Here is a 12,111-nt window from a genome sequence, read left to right as displayed (position 1 = left end):
TCGGTTACTGTTTATTGAAATTGAGATAATTTGCAAGAATCCTAGGATGATGCATGTCAGCATAAGCTTTTACAAATTGCTTCAAACCGCCTACTTCAACAGAAATACTGCTTTTACGACGATAGTATGTAATGCACTTATTACTTTACAATTCACATTTTACTACCATATGCAATTGTTTTTCAAGTTTTCATTTTAAAACGATTTGTAGAGATTTTTTTTTGCACTGGAAGTCTTTGACATTATGTCTGTTGTTGTGAAACAGTAGACCTGTTATGTGACAAACAAAATATTAACAGTAAAATTGATTGCAAAAGAATTGCTTGTATAATTCACAAAAGCATCACTTGCCACAATTTATTTTGTTTTCTTTTGTTTTTGTTATTGCATACATAGAGTAGTGCCACATATTTCAACCGTTTATTGGAATGTGTTACTGAAATAAAATATTTATCTGTAAAGCGAAAGGGAAAAAACACAGATGTATGATTATTTATTGCTTGATAAAAATACAACAAAGTCACCATAAAATTCTTCTTATTGCATTTACTTTGAGGTTTATTTTTTAAAACCAAAGTAACTTAACTATTCAATTTGTTGTTTACCGTATATTGTTACATAGCAAGCCATTTTGTAATTCAGTACTTTCTAAACATTATTGCACTGAACAGATGACAAAAAAAAATACATAACATAAATGTAGCATGTTATATTATGTTGAAACGAACGGTTCATACAATATAATTATTTACTAATTAGAAATGTCATAACGATCTACAATGTCAAATTAGCCAATATGGGGTGTCCTTTAAGTGTAAGATTTTATTATTTTATACAAACATTTAATTAACACCTGTTATCTTTCTTTGTCAGAATAGTTTATCAAATGACCTTAATCTTAAGTATCGAGATGAAATTTGCTTGATACCTAGTATAAATTAGACTAGTGAAAACATCAAAGATGACAGAAAACTGGTGTCTGTCAATGTTATATGTCTTAAAAATATATATATTTGCCCATTATTGGATAACCCGTTTTATTGCAAACATTTACTGAAATCTAGGAAATTCTGACTGAATTTTTGAATAAGACAGTGTACACAGTATGTATGGGAAGCTGCATTCGATTTTACAAGTTAATTTTGTCATTTCTTATTTGTTACAAAAACTAAACGAGTAGCATATCTTCTCTTTATGTACTCAAAAGAGGTTAACATTTAAAAATTGACTGTCTAGCATCGTTCGGTATATTCAAAAGTCTAATTTGAGCATAACTTACCAAATATAGATTTATATTATTTTTCGGCTTAACGTTTAATAATTTTCCTTAATGTTTGATAAAAATTCAAATATCTGACATTATTAAAATTTACCTCTTTGCTAATTCATACTGAATACACATTACTAATCTTTCTATTAAATCATAATCAAATAACTGTTTTTGTCAAGAGACTTGAATAGTTAATATTTCTGTCACATTTACCTTTTCAACATACAGATACAACATTTAAATGAACTTAAAAGCATGTTATTAAAACAGACATTTTTAAACATTCCAAGTATTACTGTTTTCAATAATGCAGGTATCAAAGTACTCGGAACTATATTTTGAATCAAAAGAACTAATCGGACATAAGAGAGTTTATCATTTTGTATAAAATTAATATAAAAAAACATTTTTCATTATCTGTTACCGAAATAAAAACTAAAAACATACACAACTAGTAGTCTCGCCATTCAAGTTGATGTTTCCAAAATCAAATCAGTGTACTTAAAGTTTTGCTCCAACAAGAAGTATCACAACATAGACACTTTTTAATCTTAATTTAACCTCAAAACAGGTGGTAATACTTGATACAGGTTTAATTAGACCCTATCTCATAAAATATTTGTCTGCATGTTTTTTTAAGAAGTCGGTGCACATAATACATAGATAATTGAAGTGTTACCACATACTTGTATTACATGCTCCAATCTGCAAAATGATTATGAACCGTAGCCAAATAAGCCTCTGCAACATATTAAAATATGCTTGGTACAACATACACAAATGCCATTTCTCAATCAGCATCAGCCTATAAATCCTGTCATCCAGGTAGAACACCAGTATTTATTTAACAATGTTGTTGGTAAATCATTAAAAAAATTAGGAATCGTTACCGGACAATCAAATTATTTAAAATGTACGTGCACTCCAATCAAAATAAATAACATTGAAATCCCTGATTCTGCAAAACAATCCATTACCAGCCTTGCCCCTAGTGGGCACCGTGCTCATCAAAGAACATTCCCATGCCTGGACAATGAAGCGAAAATGAAAGAAAATGTTGTGTATCAACTTTAACCATTGTAGTCTCTATCCTGATGGGGAAAAACAGAGATGAAGAACTGTGACCTCAAATATAAAAAATAATGTAATATTGTTAATACATGTAGTTAAATTAATTTTATCACATAATTTTACTATGCTTAAAATTCATATAAATATTTTCGTATCGTATTTTACTATTTTTAACAAAACATAGACTTTAATGTGTTTTCCTTTTTAACCATTTGCTTTGACAAACGACTTTTGATTTTAGTAGTTTAAGTACATGCTTATGTCAATTTTTAGCACTATGTAACTTAAATAAATAATTGTCGATATTAAACAATTCAAATAAATCGTATATAACTGATACAAAAATATATGTTATATATTTGTTTCATATCACGTCTGCGATATCTTTCACATCTGATCAAAGACACATATTTATTTTCAAGTCACATAGGTTATACAGTATGGAAAAGAATTATCAAAAAGAAATCTCCAGATATCAATCAATCAATTTAAAATGGTTATCTGTTCAGCAACAAAAGTGTAAACCATCCATCACCACCACAATTTCAAAATAAAATCAAATCTAGACAAGATCTTGTTCATAATCTACACTCCGTCCGAAATTAAACCTTCCCCTTCACAAAATTGCATAAGGAAATGGTGTGCTAAATACCGACAGGGTCGCCATTTGCCTTACAGTAAATACCATCAAGAATATTTTACTATAGAACTTGTTCCAGTCAAAGGTGCTTAAACATCATTATAGAATGGATTATAAAAATGTTATTACAGAAGAAATATCATCTTCTTAATAAAATTCTCTCTTCTGTTTAAGAGTCAATTAAAACATACAAGAATCTTAAAGTTATACAATTTGTTATGCACAAGTTACGTATTGGTTAGAAAATTGCCCGTAATAAGATTTTAAAAAATGAACATAGTAGTAAGAGATGTGAAATTGCAATTTCTTCCCAATATTGTGTTTTGGCATTAGCATTGATTAATTTTGTTTACTTTCATCAATTGCACTGATGCTTGTTACATTTTCTTTTTTCATCAATTAATACATATTATGCATGTTTAGAAGTTTTTTATTTATGAAAAGTGAACGTTCATTTTTACACAATTTAAGAAAAATATATCGAGCGGGAAAGTTGCCCTTTTTGAACCGTTTAGAACTATGAGATATTTGGAAGCATAGAATTCAAATATCTGAAGAACTTCAAACATTGTTAAAATTCATGTAACTCATTTTTTTATGTTTTATATTATCATAAAAATGATGCTCAAAATAAGATTTATCAATATTGTAAGTTCCAATAAGCATTATTTGTAAAAATATTTTCGAAATTTGCATTTCATGTAAATAAAATGTGGTAATCAGAACTTCATTTTTGATAAATCATCTCAGAAGAAAAGCAAATCAGAAGAAAAGCAAAAATTTATAGCTAGAGACTGTTTTTTAAACTCAAAATTTGATTGAATGCAACTGTTATTATAATGTTAATATCATAAGTATTTCATATGATTAGATCCTCTTAAAACTCATTAATGAAGCACTGTTAAAGGTCATCAAAGATTGAACGTTTTTAAAAAAAGTTTCGTATCCAATCCAGACAAGCATATTAAACTTACCTTTCCCTTATCAATATTTCTATTAGACTTGAATTATAGTCAGATTATCGTAAGGAAATACAAGCAAAAGAAAATATTGGTGAAATTATAACACATCGGTATTAAAAATTCCTTATTATCGCTTTTTTCAAAAATCAAACAAAGTAATATTAACTTATATTTTCTTGTAATGAAGTTTGAATTTAAAGAAAATTTAGCAAAATCGTGTAAAATGTTCGAATGAAATGTTTTACTAACGACGAAATTAGTAACGATACTATTTTATCTCGAAATATACTGTATTGACGACAGTGTTACATTAATATACACAAATGCTTATACATCTATTAAGAACTATAAAGATAAATTGTTTATTCAATTCGATTTATTATTTCAGATATTTTAAATACTTGTTCATAAAACGTTGATAGATATTCGTCTTTTGCCATATAAATATGCAAAAAAAACGGGTCAAAAAGGTAAAAAAGGTTGATGTTAAAAAGACGTTGCATTCGTACATTTTTGCTGAGAAATAAAGATGTTGTCTTGTAAAATTATAAGATATACAGAATCGACTTGATTTGTCTTAACTTTTTTATTTCAAAACCAAACATATTAGTATTGTTTTTACAGCGTGAGACTCTTATCTATGCAAGAATGAATCAATGAAAGAATTTATAAATTTCCTATCAAATTTTGACTTGATTAAACTTCAATTGCTTATGTAGTTCTTTTTAAATCGAAAATGACATTAAGACCTATACTAATTAATTCTGTTTCAATCAAAACCGTTATTTATAATCTGAAAACGATATACAAGATGGTAGAATGAATAAAAGCGAAAATTTTGTGTACGAATAAAGTTATTAGAATCAGTATATGTTTTTAACGTTGGTTGATATGGTTTAAAAATACAATAAATAATATCGTTTATAATTATAATTAAAAACAATTATTTATAAATTTATAAAGTTAAACATTTCTTTTATATTAAATATATAACAAACATATACAGGCATACAAGAAACAAAAAAATGTTTGAAAATTTTGGTCAAAGATCATTTGACTCGAATGATGAAGAGGCTTTTAATATTTGAAATAATTCAACATTTCAAATCGATTCTGTGTTTTCTGTTTTGTCGGAATATCGCTTCTACATTGTAGAATGGATATATTGCCCAATACATAAAACAGCACAATACATCAACTCGTAGCACAGTTTGTTGGACCAACGTTACCTATTCCTGCATTACATTTCGCAAAGTAATTACTTTCATTATTAAATCATTTGTTTAATGACTTAAGAATGAAAGTAATCGTTTGGGAGTACTAACATTTCTTCATGAATCCAAACTTTGGAAATGATTTTTACAAGTTAAAACAGATTTACCTCGGCCAAGTATCTTAATAAAAGATGCCTCTTGTTTACAATACGATTGACACCATCATTAAATAAAACCTTGTACATATTTTTACTTTTTAAATTGTTAAAAGCAGCCTTCAATTTTCATAATTTGTTGGAAAACAATTCTGTGATGTTTCAAACTAAGTACTTCAGTAATTTCATCTTGGAAAAGTACATCATATCACTGATAATCCTCATCAAAACAGCGTCCCTAGAGCTATGTATAATGCGTATGTGACGCTCGTTTCTAAAAATGGAAGATCGGGAAATGAAACGTCCTCTTTACACACTTAGATATAGAGAGCGGACCGGTAGAATAAAGGTATCATTTGATTTATTTTATTGCTTGATATATATTTCATCGTCGGCGAATATCATTTCCCACCTTATTCGTTTGATTTTACATTTATATGAAAAGAGTTATGTAAAAACAATATATTTAATCTTAGAAAAGCTGTACATCGCTTTAAATTCATAAGTAAGTAAAAATCAAAGGAGTTGCTAAGAGCGTAAGTATTTTACTGAGAGTTCAATATATTATCTGCAAATGTCTATAAGGCTCAATTATTATCTTTAAATATTTAAGGTATGACAATCCTCACGGGCACTTTAAGGAACTGAAAAAATGACATCACAGGTTAAATATATACCTTACAGGGCACCTGTATGTATCTTTATACAAACTTTACCATAAGGAAAGTTATGGCAACTTTTCTGAATTCAATCTTTGATGTGAGAAGGGCATTTTTCAGAAATAAGGAACCTTTAAATAATCTAAATTATCGTCCTTATCAAAATTATTTTCCCATCAATTTTTGGTAAGAAACAAAATGTAACATTCCGCTAACAATCCACAAAAAATATGAAATATGTATAAAAATGTTACCCTACGCCACCCATTTTAACACGTGTTTAACCAATTTCTTACTTTAAGATGTTAATTATGAATCCCTTATATTTACTTAAATGAGTGTATGTTTCTCTATTTTTATATATTGATTGCTCTTGTAAAATATCAAGAACTCTAACCGTCTTATTTTGATTTTATCAGGCACCATAATTGTTATTAGATTTAGCATTATTTAGCCAATTATTACCTGTGAAAATTAAATAATCAAAATAAGACCACACATTTTTCCTACGCAAAGGGAATATGAGAGGTACATAATAATGCTAAGAGAAAAAAAGAAAGAAAAAAAAGTTAACCCTCCTTGTGTTTGAACCTACAGCCCTATACAGCCCTGTATTTAACAGTAGTTCATTTGAATACTCTTCAAAGTGGAGGTTGTGCATTAGGATGGTAACTTAAAGAGAGGATATGCTGTAATAGTTTTACTTTCAATTGGTAGAAGCAGCGATGAAAGACCGAGAGAAATCTTTAAACGAAAGTATGCATGCACTTTCTTTAATAAATGTTAAAAGCCATATGTGATGACACGAAACAAAATAAAAGACGACACAATGAACAACAGGGCCATTTAGACATTAATCTTGTTAAATACAGAGTTAGTAAGATAAAACGCTGAGCATATGTCAAAGTCTTCTTTGGTGTAGACTCATCATGAAAGTTTTCAAAATGTTAATAGAAGAATTAGGAAAAAAGCAGTCAAATGTAATAATATTAGAGAATTTATCTGTCAAAAGTAATTGATTAAAAAAGTAAATATCGGGGAAATTACTTTCTAATTTCCAAAACGGCATTTTTAATTTCAAAAAAGAAATATATTTCTAAACAATGATATTTAACAGAGTCCTTGCTCTGTAGTTAGTGTTGTGTGTCTTCATTGTTTGCTTGAGATCCAAAATCTATAAAATGTTTCCTATTACAGTTATTGTATGTTATTTTATCAAAAAGGTGTATGTATTAAATAGTTGATAATTATTACATATGTTTATCATGTAAAAACTGTCTGCATAATATAATAGGAACATGTAATGAATTATTTTGAAATAAAATGGATGTTTCAGTTTTAAAAATATTTTCATGACATATTTATTAAGATATTGTGACTACATTAAAAACAGAATTATGTCTTAATTATATAATATTATAGAGGTTTAAACAGACTCAAATAAATACAGTTGCTACTCCTACTCACACATAAGTTTTCCAAAGTACCAAACATCCCTGGAGTATACGTCAACTTATACAGTAGGCATACAAACAGTGAGTACCAGAATATCAGCGACACATAGGTTGATAAGATATATGTTCACAGATGTTTTCATAGTCCTATGTAGACACACAACCATGATTACGAGCAGATTTCCGAGAAAGCCTATCAGAAATATTAAAACTAAAAATATTGTTGCAGTTATTTGAGAACTCAAATGGTACGATGGCACTTCCGTTGAAGGGTCAGCAAACACACAATTGCTTTTATTAATGATATGAACATGAAATGTCCTATTAGCGTTTCTTATGCAACTTATATTAGCATCAACTTCCATAACATATAAATACTACAAAATATCATAGCAAAATAATATCAAAAGAAAACGTAGAAAAATTCTTGTTAGTTGCCATAAAACAGAATAACATCAAGATCACTTAAAAGCAGTATCCACTTACAAAAGAATACTTTTATTTGTTCACAACCATCTTATGTTTGAGACATATATATGCAGTTGTTATTCAAAATATATTCCAGTTTAACACTCATCGAATGTTGATATACTCAACTTTCTCGTATTTCATGCTAATAATCTCTGTAAACATGCGCAGTTAAATTTTAAAAATATTATGTGCAAAGATATGGAAATTTTCATGAAAAGAAATCTCCTGTTCAAAGTAACCAATCGGAGAATCTTCAGTACTCGGCAGTTTACAGCTAGATATAACACTACTTCATAGCAGAAGGGAGCTTCGCACAGTGAAAGTTTTGGCAAAATTAACGGCAATGAGATCTGAGTGAAAAGGAGCATTGCCGTAAGCCATTGATCTAAATTAAAATGATACATCAAAGGAGATTGCGTCATCTGTACAAAACTATTGTTAAAAACATTCCATTGAGATCTAATGTCACAAAAATGATTAATTTTCAGGAATCGATTTTTTTTTCTTATCTGCACTTACAAACTCAGTGATACATTGATATGAGATCTTTGGCTTGGCATTTATTTGAAATATATATTTTCTCCAATTTCGTGGGAAAAGTGCTTAAGAAATTTTCAGTTTGCAAATATGTGCGTCCGTCTGTAAATAACGGTCGCGTGATGAGTCTCGGAATATCTAAAAGGCGAAACGGAGAATTTTGTATGTATCGGCAGCAACGCAGTGCGGAAGTGGAATATACCAACATTGCATAAATTAAGAGCAAATTTTGTGTTTGTATATTAAATTTCTTTTTGTGCACATATTTTCATGTGAGAAAAAATCATTGAAAATCAATTTCAATACATTTAAAGCATTATATTGTTGTAATCATGTTTTATTTTACTCCGTTACGATGATGAATTTGGCTATACGTACTGAGTTGAAAACTGAATTACACAAATAATATATATTCAATTGAATGCTATCGTGTGATTAATAAATGTTACGTTTAAATTTAGGCTAAAATATTTATTTTTTCAAGACAATATGATAGGTCCTATTTCAAAGGTCACTTTAGTACTTAGTTTATCAGACACACGTTCAGAAAAAAACAGCGTGATACCTTTGATACAACGAACAAGACCTATATATTGAGTATTGTAATCATCAAAAGGCACTTGCACAAACGCACACACAAAATATTGAGTATTGTAATCATCAGTAGGCACTTGCACAAACGCACACACAAAATGTTACTCCAAAGAAAACGATATCCTTTTTCTCTTCAACTCGGAACAAAGCACTGGCTAAATGTAGTATGAATCAGGCCACATTAAAGGGAATTTAGGCATCATATTCACAAGTTAATTATTCTATGCGTGTCTTGTGCATATAATTTACAAGAAAAAAAATCGTTCTAAGCTAGATAGATCTGAAATTTTACTTTTATCATTTTACACACATACTTGCATATGTAACCGCATTGAATGTTTCTTGATAAGCAAATTAATACGTTTTTGATCAAGACATTCAAATATACTATAGGTCATTAATACCTTATTATTATTATTGATTGAATAATCTCACTTCAATGAATGCTTTAGTAGATATCTTATAAAAAGTTTGTTTTATTGGAAAGCCTCCGTACTAGGAATTGGTTATTTGATCTCTGCTTTAATGTTATCGATATATTGTAACTTCAAGGTGGAAAAGAAACTGATTGCGGGCTTAGAGTATCAAAGACGAGAATAAAGATCAACAAGGCGACGGCGACGTTCACAGGACGCAGTGCCCGACAAACTCCAGCCAGCACAGAAGGGTTATTGTCGTGACTAGTGAAATAACTTTAAACTGATATTTAGTTGTTGTTCTTCAAACCCAAACCTCCTTTAGTATCTTTTAGATTCCAGTACGATATGAACCTCATCTATCACAACATTCATCGCTTTAACTATGTTTTAAAAAACTTCAAACTCAAACTTAAAAGAGCGACGCATAGCTTTGCCAAGTATTTTACTCATAATAGCCTGTTTTATCATAAGATACTCATCGTTAACAATTTTGAAAATATTTTGAATTTAGATTTGATAAAAAAATTCAAAGTTCAGGTTCATTTCCCAACTTTCTTGTTGTTAAGACACGAGTGACTAGTTTAAAAAAATACAATGGCTAAATATTGATCTGGGTGCATATGATTGCATAGATAAGTTAGGAAGAAAACTCATCTTTTCCTGCTTAATAGCTCTGAAATCTTCTACTTTCCTCTTTTTTCTTCTTTTTTATTTATTTTTTATTTTGTTATTTGCCACTTGAAAGCCTGTAGGTAATTTTTTTATTGATAACTTAGCTGTGGCCCGTTGTTGTTTAGTCGTGCGGTTGTTGTGTTTATTGAATGCTACCATTCCTATTAATCTTGTTTTTCATATGTATGTTCAGGTGTGTGGTAATCATAATTCGAAGATTTATGAGATAGTGTATTAAAAGCCTTTGTAAATTTTTCCGGAAATACATGATTTCGTTTTTAAAATTTTAAGAGCTACTTTCTGTAGTATTTTAAACACATGACCGAAAATTATCACAGTCACAGACATTACAATTAATTTGTACGTATTTCGGTTAAAATGATTATACCGTGATCAAACGTTTAAGGTCCCCTTAGAGAATTGCCTTGGAATTTATACTAAGTGTAAAAAATAATCAATAAAAGATGATCTCCAAATTTTTGCAAAATCTTTATCGACAGGATATCTAGGTTCACATGACATGAATTTAGTCGAAAGAAATAACCTAAAAAAAACAAAAAAGAAACTCGGGTTGTAATTTTCAAAAGACAATTTATTGTGTTTCCTAATTTTCTCCTAATTACGTGTTTAAAGAATTATTTCTTCTCAATCTTTATTTGTTAGCTGTTTTTGAACACAATTTTTGTGATTACTTGCGTCTTTTTATGGGATGCAGTGTTCAAACTTGACGTCTAAATGATGTATTGTCCAAATGCAGCCCTGTTAATTATACAATCATTATGCTACAGTTCTACAAAATATATCATTAAGATCATCGGTTTTCAAGATTTGGCATTTCAATGGACAAAACAATATTTTGATATAAAAAAATAACATTTCTGAACATTTATAATCATATGAATGAAATCTGTTTGAATTTATAATAGTTCAAAGTATAGCCATTTTGTTGATTTATGTCAATGTTACTGCTAATTCAAGATAAATTTTCATATCTAGTAATTAGTAACACTTGAAATATCAATTAAGTAAGTAACGACCTATTCGGACAGATGTTAACAGTTGCTGTATTTTATGTATGAGTGTGTTTTGTTTGTTTCTATTTACTTTTGCATAGTAGATTGATATCACTGGTTTTGTGTTGATAAACTTTTTATATATGTCACTATCTCGACTTCTAAAAAGAAAGCTTACACATATTACATATGTATATATTATTTTATTGCATGCACAATCATAAATAAAAAGATAATAAAGGAGTCATAAGACTTTTTATCTCTTAAACTGAAAAACAGGAAACCCTGACTAATCAAACAATATTGTACTGCCTGAAGATATTAAGGGCAATAAAACATATGTTTTAACAACCTCGAGGAATAAATATCAAAATTGAAAGCAATAATTCCAAACCAGACTGTTGTGTTGGTAATCATTTTTTACGACTGTGGTTTTCTAGAAGATCAAGGAACAAAGCGTTTGTATATTTAAGACCGTATTCAAGTTGTCGCCCTTGGATGACGTCATTGGGGGGATACGGTGCACAATGCCGATACGATTAAGTACAATAATAGAGGGGTATAAAGATCTTAATCCTTTTTCTTGTAAGATTGGCAGATTGAAATTGCCAAACTCTGTGTATTTAAATAAGATATTACATAAAAAGGATGGTGAAATGAATAAAAATGTTTACTTTAATAAGGTTAACGAGTTGTTTTAATAGTAGACCATATTCATGATCATGATTACCATTTTCGTTAGATTCTTTATAATGAAAATTTACCAGGCAGTTAAATCGGACTAACTTGCTAATACCAGAGATATAGATAATGTATATATTTCTCTGCTAATAAACAATACCCAAAAGATATTTTGAAAAATGTAAGGATTCTGTAGTTTCGAAAAAGGGCTGCGTAATAATTAATAATTAAGATACTCGTTTATTAAAAATCATTTTGATTTAAGCATTACTAAGACAAAGAAAAGAAAACAATATAAA

Source organism: Ruditapes philippinarum, unplaced genomic scaffold, assembly GCF_026571515.1.
Source record: "Ruditapes philippinarum isolate M1 unplaced genomic scaffold, ASM2657151v2 ctg2307_1_1_1_1, whole genome shotgun sequence".
NCBI lineage: Eukaryota > Metazoa > Mollusca > Bivalvia > Venerida > Veneridae > Ruditapes > Ruditapes philippinarum.
Note: the sequence above shows the minus strand (reverse complement) of the source record.